Here is an 11,280-nt window from a genome sequence, read left to right as displayed (position 1 = left end):
CAGTGACAGCAACATTCAGGTGCTCTGCGGGCGCACCGAGGTGCACTCAGCCTGTCGTGAAAGTTCAGGAGAGGGTTCTTGAACATGTGGTCACTGAATGCGGTTTTGCAGGAGATTGAATTTGAAAAGCTTCCTTACCTTCCGAGGTTGTTCACAATGCAAATATCCTTGAAAAGATCATTCAAAAACACGTGAAAAGAGTGTTTCTGATGGAAGGACACAAAGAGAAACATAAGATAGCGCGATGTGAATCAAGGAACTAAACACAAACTGCTGTTACTAGTTTGTAGAGTTCCTTGTGTGGAGCGACAGGAAGCTGAAGCTGGAGGTTGCTATGCATGCCGTGTTAAGGAACTCAGATTTTAGCCTTTATACTAGTTGCTCCAGACTTTTTTTTTTTTTTTTTTTTTTTTTTTTTTTGAGACGGAGCCTCGATCTGTTGCCCAGGCTGGAGTGCAGTGGCGCGATCTCAGCTCATTGGAACCTATGCCTCCTAGGTTCAAGCAATTCTCTGCCTCAGCCTCCTGAGTAGCTGGGATTACAGGTGCCCGCCACCATGCTCAGCTAATTTTTGTATTTTTAGTACCAACGGGGTTTCACCCTCTTGGCCAGGCTGGTCTTGAACTCCTGACCTTGTGACCCACCTGTCTTGGCCTCCCAAAGTGCTGGGATTGCAGGTGTGAGCAGCAGGCCTCAGAATTTTTTGATTATACACTTATTCAGTAAAACTTTCTCAAGCAGTCACCTCTAATGTATCTGTATGTCTTTATAAATTTCTCTGCACGTTGTGTGGTCTCTCCACGTATTACATGTAAGTATATTATTTTGTTTTATAGAATGAAATAAAAATGAAGTTGGTCGGGCGCAGTGGCTCACGCCTGTAATCCTGACACTTTGGGAGGCCAAGGCCAGCAGATCACGAGATCAGGAGATTGAGACCATTCTGGCTAACATGGTGAAACCCCGTCTCTACTAAAAATACAAAAAAATTAGCTGGGCATGGTGGTGGGTGCCTGTAGTCCCAGCTACTCAGGAGGCTGTGGCAGGACAATGGCCTGAACCCGGGAGGCAGAGCTTGCAGTGAGCCGAGATTGCACCACTGGACTGCAGCCTGAGTGACAGAACGATTCCGTCTCAAAATAAACAAACAAAAAGATAAAGTTGCTAATATTTTCTGCTACATCTCAACTGATTGTCTTTCTCACTCTCCTTGAGGACCGTCATTTAGACTGCTTCCAGGTGCTAACGCGGGGAATGATTTGGTCAGATGTATGTTTTCAGTCACTTCTCACAGTGGAAGATAGAGTTGATGTACACAGGATTCAAGGAGAAAAGTGTAGGAACCAAGATATTATAACGGATCAAACAAGAGAAAGTCAGGATCTGACTGAGAGAGCAGGCATGGAGTGAAAGGGAGGGCTAGATTTGAGAAATACCGAGGTAGTGGAATTGGTAAGATCTGCTCATTGAGTAGGGGTGGGGAGTGGCCCTGAGAGGCCGGAGTAAAGGGATGGGAGAAGCAAATGGTGCAATTGTGCTTCGGGTGACTGGGAGAATAGTGGTTATGTTTAATGACACAGAAGATTCAGTGGATAAGCAGGTTTTAGTGGTGGGTTCAGTTAAGAAATTGAGCTCATCTTTATATAGATTCACTTCCTTTTAGTTTTCTTTCAACACACTCATCCAAAATTTGGTTGTGTTGTTTTTCTGCTGAACAACCTGTGGTGTTCTCCTTTCTTTTCCAAATCTCCACATTTCGGCCCAACCTGTGTCCATGGTGAATTCAGACAGTAAATAGAAGCACCTGTTTTCCAAGTGTCTTCTTTGTTATTTATAACACAATGCTTTTTATCCCAATTTTGTAGTTGACTTCTTTTCTCTAATATATTATTGTTTAGTCATTACAGACCCTGGTATTCTTCCAAGCAAACGACCTCAAAGTTTCACTGGCTGACAATAAATAAACTTTATTTCTTGCTGTTGTAATTTAATTTTATTTCATGTACTTTTATCCCAACGTACATTTCAATTTGGGACCCAGACCAAAATAGACATTCAAGTGCAAATGGTTTATTTTGTCAATGATCTGAGAAGAACAGGAAGTGAGATAGGGAGAAAATAATGACAAAAAAGGCTTTATTTTCAAGGGCGTCATCACTGTGGACAACAGGAGCTTAATCCTCCTGTGGAAACCGAGGAGCCACGGTAAAATGTGTAGCTGAGTGAGGGAATTGTAATATCTACACACCAATTTCCGTCAGCCATTGGTTGTGGCTCTACCTATGCGTGATCACTCTCCAGCATTTTGGGCCTAGAAAATGTAGCCAAGAAGGTTTCAGAGTCGGAGAAAGCCCTCATGCAGAAAATGTACATGCTGGCATTTACGAATCAGTCAGATATGCATTGATGTGGGTGGAGTAAAAGGACATAGAGAGGAATCCACTAAATCCATCCAGGAATAAACAAATAAAATAGGAAAAAAAACCCACTGTTGAGATAAGTTAATACTTTTATTTTACCACTGTTTCTTTAGCCCTTTTATTCAGTCATCTACTTGTGTACATTAGGTGGGTAGTGTGCAAATTTTACAGTGTGCATTAACTCAAGTTCAATATTTGTAGTAACTAAACCATGCCTTGTTTTTCATCTCTCTGCTATTCCCTCCCTTTTCCCCAATTTCTCTGTGTATGAAGCTCGACTGACTTGTCAAAAGCTACCTCAAATGATATTTTTACAGTAAAATCTTTCCTAAACTTTAGTTAGAATCTATCACTTTCTACTGGCTGCTCCTGTAGAATTTTATCTATAGTTTTGTTTTGTCATCTTACCACGTTATAATATTATTTACAATCTGTCTGTTAACATATTGTGAACAGGGCTGGGTTCGGTGGCTCACACCTGTAATCCCAGCACTTTGGGAGGCCAAGGTGGGCAATGAGGTCAGGAGATCGAGACCATCCTGGCTAACATGGTGAAACCTTGTCTCTACTAAAAATACAAAAAATTAGCCAGGCGTGGTGGCGGGTGCCTGTAGTTCCAACTACTCGGGAGGCTGGGGCAGGAGAATGGCTTGAACCCGGGAGGTGGAGGTTGCAGTGAGCCGAGATCATGCCACTGCACTCCAGCCTGGGTGACAGAGCAAGACTCTGTCTTTAAAAAAAATATATATATATATATATATAAAATACATCTTTAAGATAATTTCTGTCTTACTCCTTTTTACTTATCCTGCAGTTGCCACAATAAAGGTTTACTCACATAATAAGCAAATACCTAAATAGACATGTCTGATTTTCTTACAATTTCTGATTTACAATTATGAAAGTGAATCTTTCTTTGAAAAAAATCATAAATGCCCCACATTTTTCAATGTACTTTTGGACATTTCTTAATAACTGTTTTTATAAATATAGACCATTATTATTATGTATGTTAAAGCACTTACAATTTTAATGTGTAAACGTAAAATCACATCTTATCAAACTATCAAATAATTTTTTAAGATAAAATTTATGAGTTTCTAATAAATATTACAGTATTGCTGCCCAGAAAGCACTAATAAAAATAAATTAACGGTATCATTTGTTACTTTAAAGGCTAGGAATTTCTAATATAAAGAAATGTAAGGAATAGTTCATAAGAACACATCCACTTCAAATTGTAAAAAAGAATTATCTATTGTTAAAGCGAACTAAATATGGCCTGGGAAGGACACTATACTTCTACATTTGAGTCCTTGTAGATGAACCATAACCTAACTTAATAGGTCGACAAGGTTGAAAATTAGGAGTATGCACCTGTAACAATCGCTGATGGAACAATCGCCAATCCAGCCAGCAGCCATACTTCAGCCACTCATACATTGTTTGAGTGTTCAAACTGTTCAAGTAAGGCAAACTTGTAACCAATCCAGTTGTTTCTGTAACTCACTTCCGATTTCTGTACATCATCTTCCTTTTTTTTTTGTCTATGAATCTTCTTCCACCATGTGGCTGTGCTGGTCTCTCTGAATCTGCTCCGATTCTGGGGGCTGATCCATGAATCATTAATTGCTCAAACTCCTTTAAATTTAATTCAGTTGGCTGGGTGCGGTGGCTCACGCCTGTAATCTCAGCACTTTGGGAGTCTGAGGAGAGCAGATCACCTGAGGTCAGGAGTTCGAGACCAGCCTGACCAACGTGGGTGAAACCCCGTCTCTACTAAAAATACAAAATTAGCTGGGTGTGGTGGTGCACGCCTGTAATCCCAGCTACTCGGGAGGCTGAGGCAGGAGAATTGCTTGAACCTGGGAGATGGAGATCGCAGTGAGGCGAGATTGCGCCACTGCACTCCAGCCTGGGCAACAAAAGCAAAACTCCGTCTCAAAAAACCCCAAAATTTAATTCAGCTAAAGTTTTTCTGTTAACAGTGTGTTATTATTTAACCTTTTTATGAAAGGCAAATAATATAAACAAGAACTTGGAATATTTGTGAATAATGTATAAATGAATGGTTTCTGTTTATTCTCTGTATTCTGTTAAAAGTTTTTGCTCTGGTCAATATATCTGGCCATAAAATTCTTTTATATCCTGTATAATTTAAAAAGCAAATTTGATGCATGTGCAACTTTATTTTTTTTGAGGCTATTTGTTACAGTGGAAATTGCATTAACAAGCCTCATGCGGCACATGTGGTGCCCAGAGCATTCTTCTGAAAGTTACGGTTTTGAAGGCAGTCGTTGGGGCGACATTGTCCTAATTAAAGTTCTCGGGCAGTTTTGCCGACGTTCAAAACCACTTTCCATTTTTGTCATTTTGTGGTAATATCTATCATTTATAAAAAGGAATTCCAACACCTTTTTCTTTTTTGAGATGGAGTCTCACTCTGCCACCCAGGCTGGAGTGAGTGGCGCGATCTCGGCTCACTGCAACTTCCATCTCCCAGGTTTCACCGTGTTAGGATGGTCTCGATCTCCTGACCTCGCGATCCGCCCGCCTCGGCCTCCCAAAGTGCTGGGATTACAGGCTTGAGCCACCACGCCCGGCCCCCAACACCTCTTATCTGTGATAATCTCCCAACGTTCCTGGTCAAAGCAGTTTGCACCCAAATTCCCAGACGTGGTCTTGGTGGGCCGCAGAGCTCCACTGCCGCACTTGCCTGCTGGGTTTGTTTAACGTGTAGCTTTACCCACCTTGAGGCAGAACTGCATGGGCCTGTGTTGGTGCCGACGCATGACCTGTGGTGCACGGAAGGAGAAAAGGTGAGTATCTCCCCACACCAGACCTCCGAGGTTCATAAATTATTTATCACATAATTCAACGTGCTGCCCCACTGGTCAGGGCCAGTTTCCAGTACGGAGACAAGGACACTTTAATCACGCTCTTCCCTGTAAAAGAGAAAGATTGGCGTTTCACAGAGAGCTGTGATAGGGATAGGGATAGGAGAGGGATGTAACTGCAGGGAAACCTCCACTGAGAATAGGAGTTGCTCATCAGTTCCAGACCCAACTGCATGGACTTAGGTAGTAACAGCATTAACAGCTCCTGAAGAGTTTGCCTCTATCACCAGCCTTGTGTGGGTCTTTATAACAAGCAGGACGTGGATACACATGTCTCTGTTTCATAATCAGAAAAGTATCACCATTTTCCTGGGACAAAAATATGTAAGTTTAAACATTTTTAGTGCCAGGTCAGTAGTCGCAACTTACCAATAGCATTTTTTATTTTAAAAATACAGCTAGTGACTACACCATTGGCTAACAAACTGAGACTTAAAGCATTTTCTAGACGCAAATGCTATAAATAAATTATTAGGTATGTTCACTAATATTTACAAACTTAACTTCATATATAAAGCAAGGTAAATCACCAGTGTGGCCATGCAAACAGGGTTTGAGGACTCCAGTATTTACAGCAAGCTAGTCCAACCCACAGCCCATGGGCCGCACGCAGCCGGATGGCTTTGAGAGAGGCCCAACACAAATTAGCAAATTAGTAAACTCACTTAAAATGATGGGATTTTTTAAATTTTAATTTTTATTTCTGCCGTTTTTTGCTTTGTTTGGTTTTTAGCTCATCGGCTTTGTTAGTGTTAGTGTATTCTATGTGTGACCCAAGACAATTCTTCCAGTATGGTCCAGGGAAGCCAAAAGATTGGACACTCTTGATTTAAAGGGAAGAGGGGTGGGCAGTGGAGGAAAGGGGGAAAAAAGAGAGAAGGTAGACAAAAGCGGTAAGTGGTTACAGTTTTTGGAGGCTTTGAGTAACACTTTCTGGATCTACATTTTACCTGTGAAACCAGTGGGTAGTGGAACAGTGAATTGTGCATTTGGCTCGTGCTCAGTGTGTCTGCATTTTTGCATAAGATAAAGTAAACATCGAGGAGGCGCTCAAATATACATTCCTCTCAGGTGAGGCAAGGGATGCCCTCTAGGCCTGTGTTTGTCAAGGTACCTTTGAAGATAAGCTGTTAGTTTGCATGCCAAGGTGAAATAGAATAGAATTCTGTTTTAGGGTAAAGATCTTGGGGCCCACGTGGAATTTCCTTGTGAGCAATTTGTGAAGGAGGCCGCTGGTGGAGACACGTAGGCCTTCTGTCTTCACAGCTATCTACTTAGGAACAAAATGGAAGGCAGTTTTTTGCAAGACGCAGTTACTGAGCTTCACTTTTCCCTTTGGTGTAGTGAGTTTGGGGTCCTGAGATATTTATGTTCCTTTCACAGCCTCACCATACTTGAATAAAAATTACAACCTACATGTTAAAACTGACCACATCACTCTCTCCTGTGTGTCTTCAAAAGAGGTAAGGCCCATCCAGATAATCCAAGATGATCTAATCTCAAAGCCTTAATTATATCTTTGATGACCCTTTTTCCAAATAAGGTCTAATTAGAGGTTCCTGGAATAAGACACGGACTTACCTCCCCAGGGGCCACCATTCAGCCTGATCCGGAAGGAAGGCCGTGATTTCAGCTCTCTGGGATTTGAGACAAAGAGGCCCCTTTTCTTTCATTTTGTCTTTTCATGTCTCTTCTTGCCATGGACCCACATGATTGTGTGTGGGCTGAGGGTGAATCCAAGAAGGCCTTTGTGTTGTGGTCAGTACAGGCTTTGGTCCAGAGAGACAACAATACTTTCAGTACTCTTTGGTTCTGCCCTAGAAGAGCTCAACACAGAGAACTGCCTGGAACAAGAAACTGGGTAAGTGTGCTTGGAACATACCCTTGTCTTCTCTTCTCTGGATTCTTGATTGCAACACTCTCCTCTGCCTGGATATTCACATGGCCTTACACTCTCTTCCTTCTCTTCTGTATGTCATTCAATGTTGGGCCCACCTAGATAACCCGAGATGATCTCATCCTGACATCCTTAATTATATCTGCAAAGAACATTTTCCTAAATAAGGTCACAGGCACAGTTTTGGGGGACTAGAATATGGATATATCTTTTTGGAGACTGTGATTTAACTCACTATAGGCTAAATTCTCAGCCCTAAAAAGGGTCCTACACAAAGTGAGGGCACTCAATGGAAGGAAGGTCTCTGAGACGTGAGATAGGAACATGTGAACGGAACCTTCAACCTACAGATTGTCCAGGACTGTCTGGTCCGGAGAAGGGACTCCTCCCTCTCTCAGGTTCAGACCCCCAGGTCCTGGAGATTAGGCAAAGCCTGGGTTTGTTCTTTGCATGAAATTAAGTAGTCTTAGTGGTCCATTGCAGGGGTCTCTATTTGTGATTGACCTTTTCGTATTTCTTGCTTTATGTGCTTATCTATATGTCAGGCGTGTCCGTGCAAAGAGATCACCAAACAGGATTCACTTGGGTGCAAATGGGCTGAGTCCGAACAGAGAGTCAGCGAGGGGAGATGGGGAAGGGGTTGCTTCATAGGAGTTGGGTAGGTAACGGAAAATTACAGCCAAAGGGGGTTATCCATTGTTAGCAGAGGAGGGGGTTACAGGGTACATGGTGGGGAGATCGTAAGTCTCAGTGTCCAGAAGAAGGATGTCACAAGGTCGATTGATCAGCTAAGGTAGGGCAGGGACAAGTCACAACAGTAAAATATTGTAATGTCAGTTAATCAGTTAAGGCAAGAACTGGCTGTTTCACTTCTTTGTAGTGTTTTTCTTTGGCTGTTCCAGACTTCTTGGCTCCTGCAGGCCACCTGGGTGTGTATGTGCAGGTCACAGGGGGTTATAATGGCTGAGCTTCAGCTTAGAGACCTGACACTATATTCTCTGTTTTTTTTCTTCAATAAGGTAGTTTACTTATTAAATTCTTCCCAAAAGATACAGCTCTTGAATTAAAAAGTACTACTACTACTACCATTTTGCTTTAGTCACTAAGTTCTGCCTTTATTTTTTTGTCTGTCTTTTATGTTTTTGTCTATATTTTGTTGATATTTTAAAGTTTTTTCTTGTTTGTATTAATATGATTATTTAAGGCTCTAGAATTTCTTCTGAGTGCAGATCTACCTGGGTCATACAGAAGTTTTCATATGTGGTCAGTTGTTTTACAAATATTCAACGTTTTTGGCCCTTAATGATACAAGAAAACTTTCAAAAACTGTATGTTTTGTAGCGTTTTGGAGTTTTAATGCTTATTTAACTTCACTGCATTTTAATTAAAGAATAAAAAAATAGTTTTTAGAAATCATTGAAGTTTTGTGGTCTGAAATATAGTCTTTTTTATGATCTGTGGAATTTGAAGAAAAAAGCATTCTATATTTATATACAGATATAGATCTATATCTATCTATATATCTATATATAGATCTACAGATCTATATATCTATGTATATGTATATATAGTTGCACCAGGCCCCTGGCTGCAACTTTTCATACCCTATCTATAGATCTGTAGATCTATATCTATATCTATATATATTTTGAGGCAGAGTCTTGCTCTGTCGCCCAGGGTGGAGTGCAGTGGTGTGATCTCGGCTCACTGCAAGCTCCGCTTCCCGGGTTCATGCCATTCTCCTGCCTCAGCCTCCTGAGTAGCTGGGACTACAGGCGCCCGCCACCATGCCCGGCTAATTTTTTGTATTTTCAGTAGAGACAGAGTTTCACCGTGTTAGCCAGGATGGTCTTGATCTCCTGACCTCGTGATCTGCCCGCCTCGGCCTCCCAAAGTGCTGGCATTACAGGTGTGAGCCACTGCGCCCAGCCTACTTTTGTTTTAAGAGCACTGATGTTCTGTTATTTAATCTCTACAGTTCATAACTGGTATATCTTCATTGTGAATCACACACTTAATTTTTCTTTTCTGTTCCTTTTTCTTACTTCTGTGCTTTTTCTGCCCTGTGTATTAAAGAGAAGAAAATCAGTGATGCCACACAGAACACTCCGTAGTAGTCAGATCACAGCGATGGTTTTAACATTTGTGGTGCTGACATTCTGTTCCTGTTCTTTCACTGAGTTCTCCCACCATCAGACAGGTTCCATGCTCATCACCAGGCCCCTGGCTGCAACTTTTCATACCCTATCAACATCGGTTCACTGATGTTTGTTGTTTGCTAGATTTTTCAAGCAGTTCCATATAAACAATGTTCCCATATTTTTAAACATTCAAAAATCAGTTTGTGTTGCTTTTAGACTTGATTGAAAGAATAGTTGGTATAACGTCTCTGGGTTGCAATTTCTTGGTGCAAAATTTCACAGGTCTCAGCTCTTCCAATATTGAATACTGCTACACACTGACCTTGTGATTACAGATTCAAGCTGCCATCAGCCTTGCAAGACACAGACAACTTTAATCTGATGCCACATTTACTGGACTTTAAAGGTGGACACAGGCCAGGAGACACAGCTGGTGCCCTGGGGCACCCACAGCTCCCTTTGCCCTCTCACCTATCCAGGGCCTGTGTGGCTGCCACAAACAAGAGTCAGGGTGCTTGTGGGCCACCTGGATAATCAGAAACCACAGCCTTGATTTCCCAACAATTTTTTATACTGTTTCTAGACACAAAGCTACAAGCCACATATTAATTAACAGCCCCCCTGTTCCAAGGGCAATGGAACATAGGTGATGGGGGAGACATTCCACATCTATTTCAAATCTGTCATTTCCAAGAGTGTCTGTTAGCTTCTGTTGATTAGGAAATTATCCCCACTTTAGTCACTTAAAACAGCAACAGTTTGTTAACCTAAGGATCTGCTGAAGAGTTCCCATGGTCTAGACTGGTTCCTGCTAATCTCGCCCAGGCTTGCTCACGTGTCTGCAGTGCCGTAGCAGATGGCAGAGGGCGACTAGCCCCTCGTAGCCTGCCTGTGATCTGGTGGTTGGCCATTGGCCTCTGGCTCAGCGTGGTGATTGTTTCATTATTTTGCATTCTTTTGTTGTTGTTTTTTGTTGTGGGTTTTTTTTTTTTTTTTTTGGAGATAGGGTTTCACTCTGTCACCCAGACTGGAGTGCAGTGACATGGTCTCAGCTTACAGCAACCTCTGTCTCTCAGGCTCAAGTAATTCTCCCGCCTCTGCCTCCCAAGTAGCTGGGATTACAGGCAAGTGCCACCACCGCCCAGCTAATTTTTGTATTTTTAGTAGAGGTGGGGTTTCACTGTGTTGCCCCGGGTGGTCTCGAACTCCTGGCCTCAAATGATCTAGCCGCCTCACCTTCCCAAAGTGCTGGGATTACAGGTGTGAGCCACCGCGCCTGGCCTGTTGCTGTTAATAATGATAAAATATTTGGTTCAGCTTCTCAATGGCCACATTTTACAGTTTCGGATGCACTTTCTGGACTGGACTGGTGTAACTCTGCTTATTTTGCATTGTTTGAAGGCATTTCTAATTAATTCTGATTCCTCATTTCAGACTATGTTTTGTTTTTCCTGAACCATCTCTTTCCTTGTAGGTAGAGGCAGCATTTCACGGAGGGCCAGGTCCCTGGCTAGGACAAGATAGAGCCACAGAGTCATATTCGGTCTCCAGCAGCCATTATTCTGCCCCAGCCTGCCGTTTGGCTGTGGTGGGTTTGGTGGCCCACGTCTAACTCTACCTCTGTTTCTAGACTGTGACCCGGGATCAGGGGAAATTAGTAGACAGCCCATGCCTCCAGTGCCACTGTGGTGAGCCCTGTAGGACGGGCCCCTCACACTGGGCTTTCTGGTGTCTGTGGCCTCTGGTGTCTGTGGTCCGCGCTCTGCTCCTCCCCACAAGTGGCCGTGCTCCGTTTGCCCTGGGCTGGCGGACTTTTCCCTGTCCTGTGGTTTGGCGTTTTACCTCACTGCGTTTTCGTTCAACGTAGAATTCTCCTTTCTGTTTCAAGGTCTGTGGATGATTTTGGGAGAACGTTCTTTTTTTCA

The 11,280-nt window shown here is 42.6% G+C and overlaps 1 long non-coding RNA gene across 1 annotated transcript in view; it reads left to right on the top strand.

Annotated features, from left to right (window-relative positions):
* Positions 1-7,078: 7,078 nt before the first annotated feature.
* LOC105540232 overlaps positions 7,079-11,280 on the top strand; it is a 106,658-nt gene continuing 102,456 nt past the window's right edge. The window contains exon 1 of the long non-coding RNA XR_001006170.1: positions 7,079-7,178. This is a non-coding gene — a long non-coding RNA (uncharacterized LOC105540232). The remainder of the gene's footprint in view (positions 7,179-11,280) is intronic.

The sequence above is a fragment of the Mandrillus leucophaeus genome, unplaced genomic scaffold (genome assembly GCF_000951045.1).
Source record: "Mandrillus leucophaeus isolate KB7577 unplaced genomic scaffold, Mleu.le_1.0 Scaffold217, whole genome shotgun sequence".
Classification (NCBI taxonomy): Eukaryota; Metazoa; Chordata; class Mammalia; order Primates; family Cercopithecidae; genus Mandrillus; species Mandrillus leucophaeus.
The sequence above is the reverse complement of the archived record's forward strand: the minus strand, read 5'-3'. Positions and strand labels throughout refer to the sequence as shown.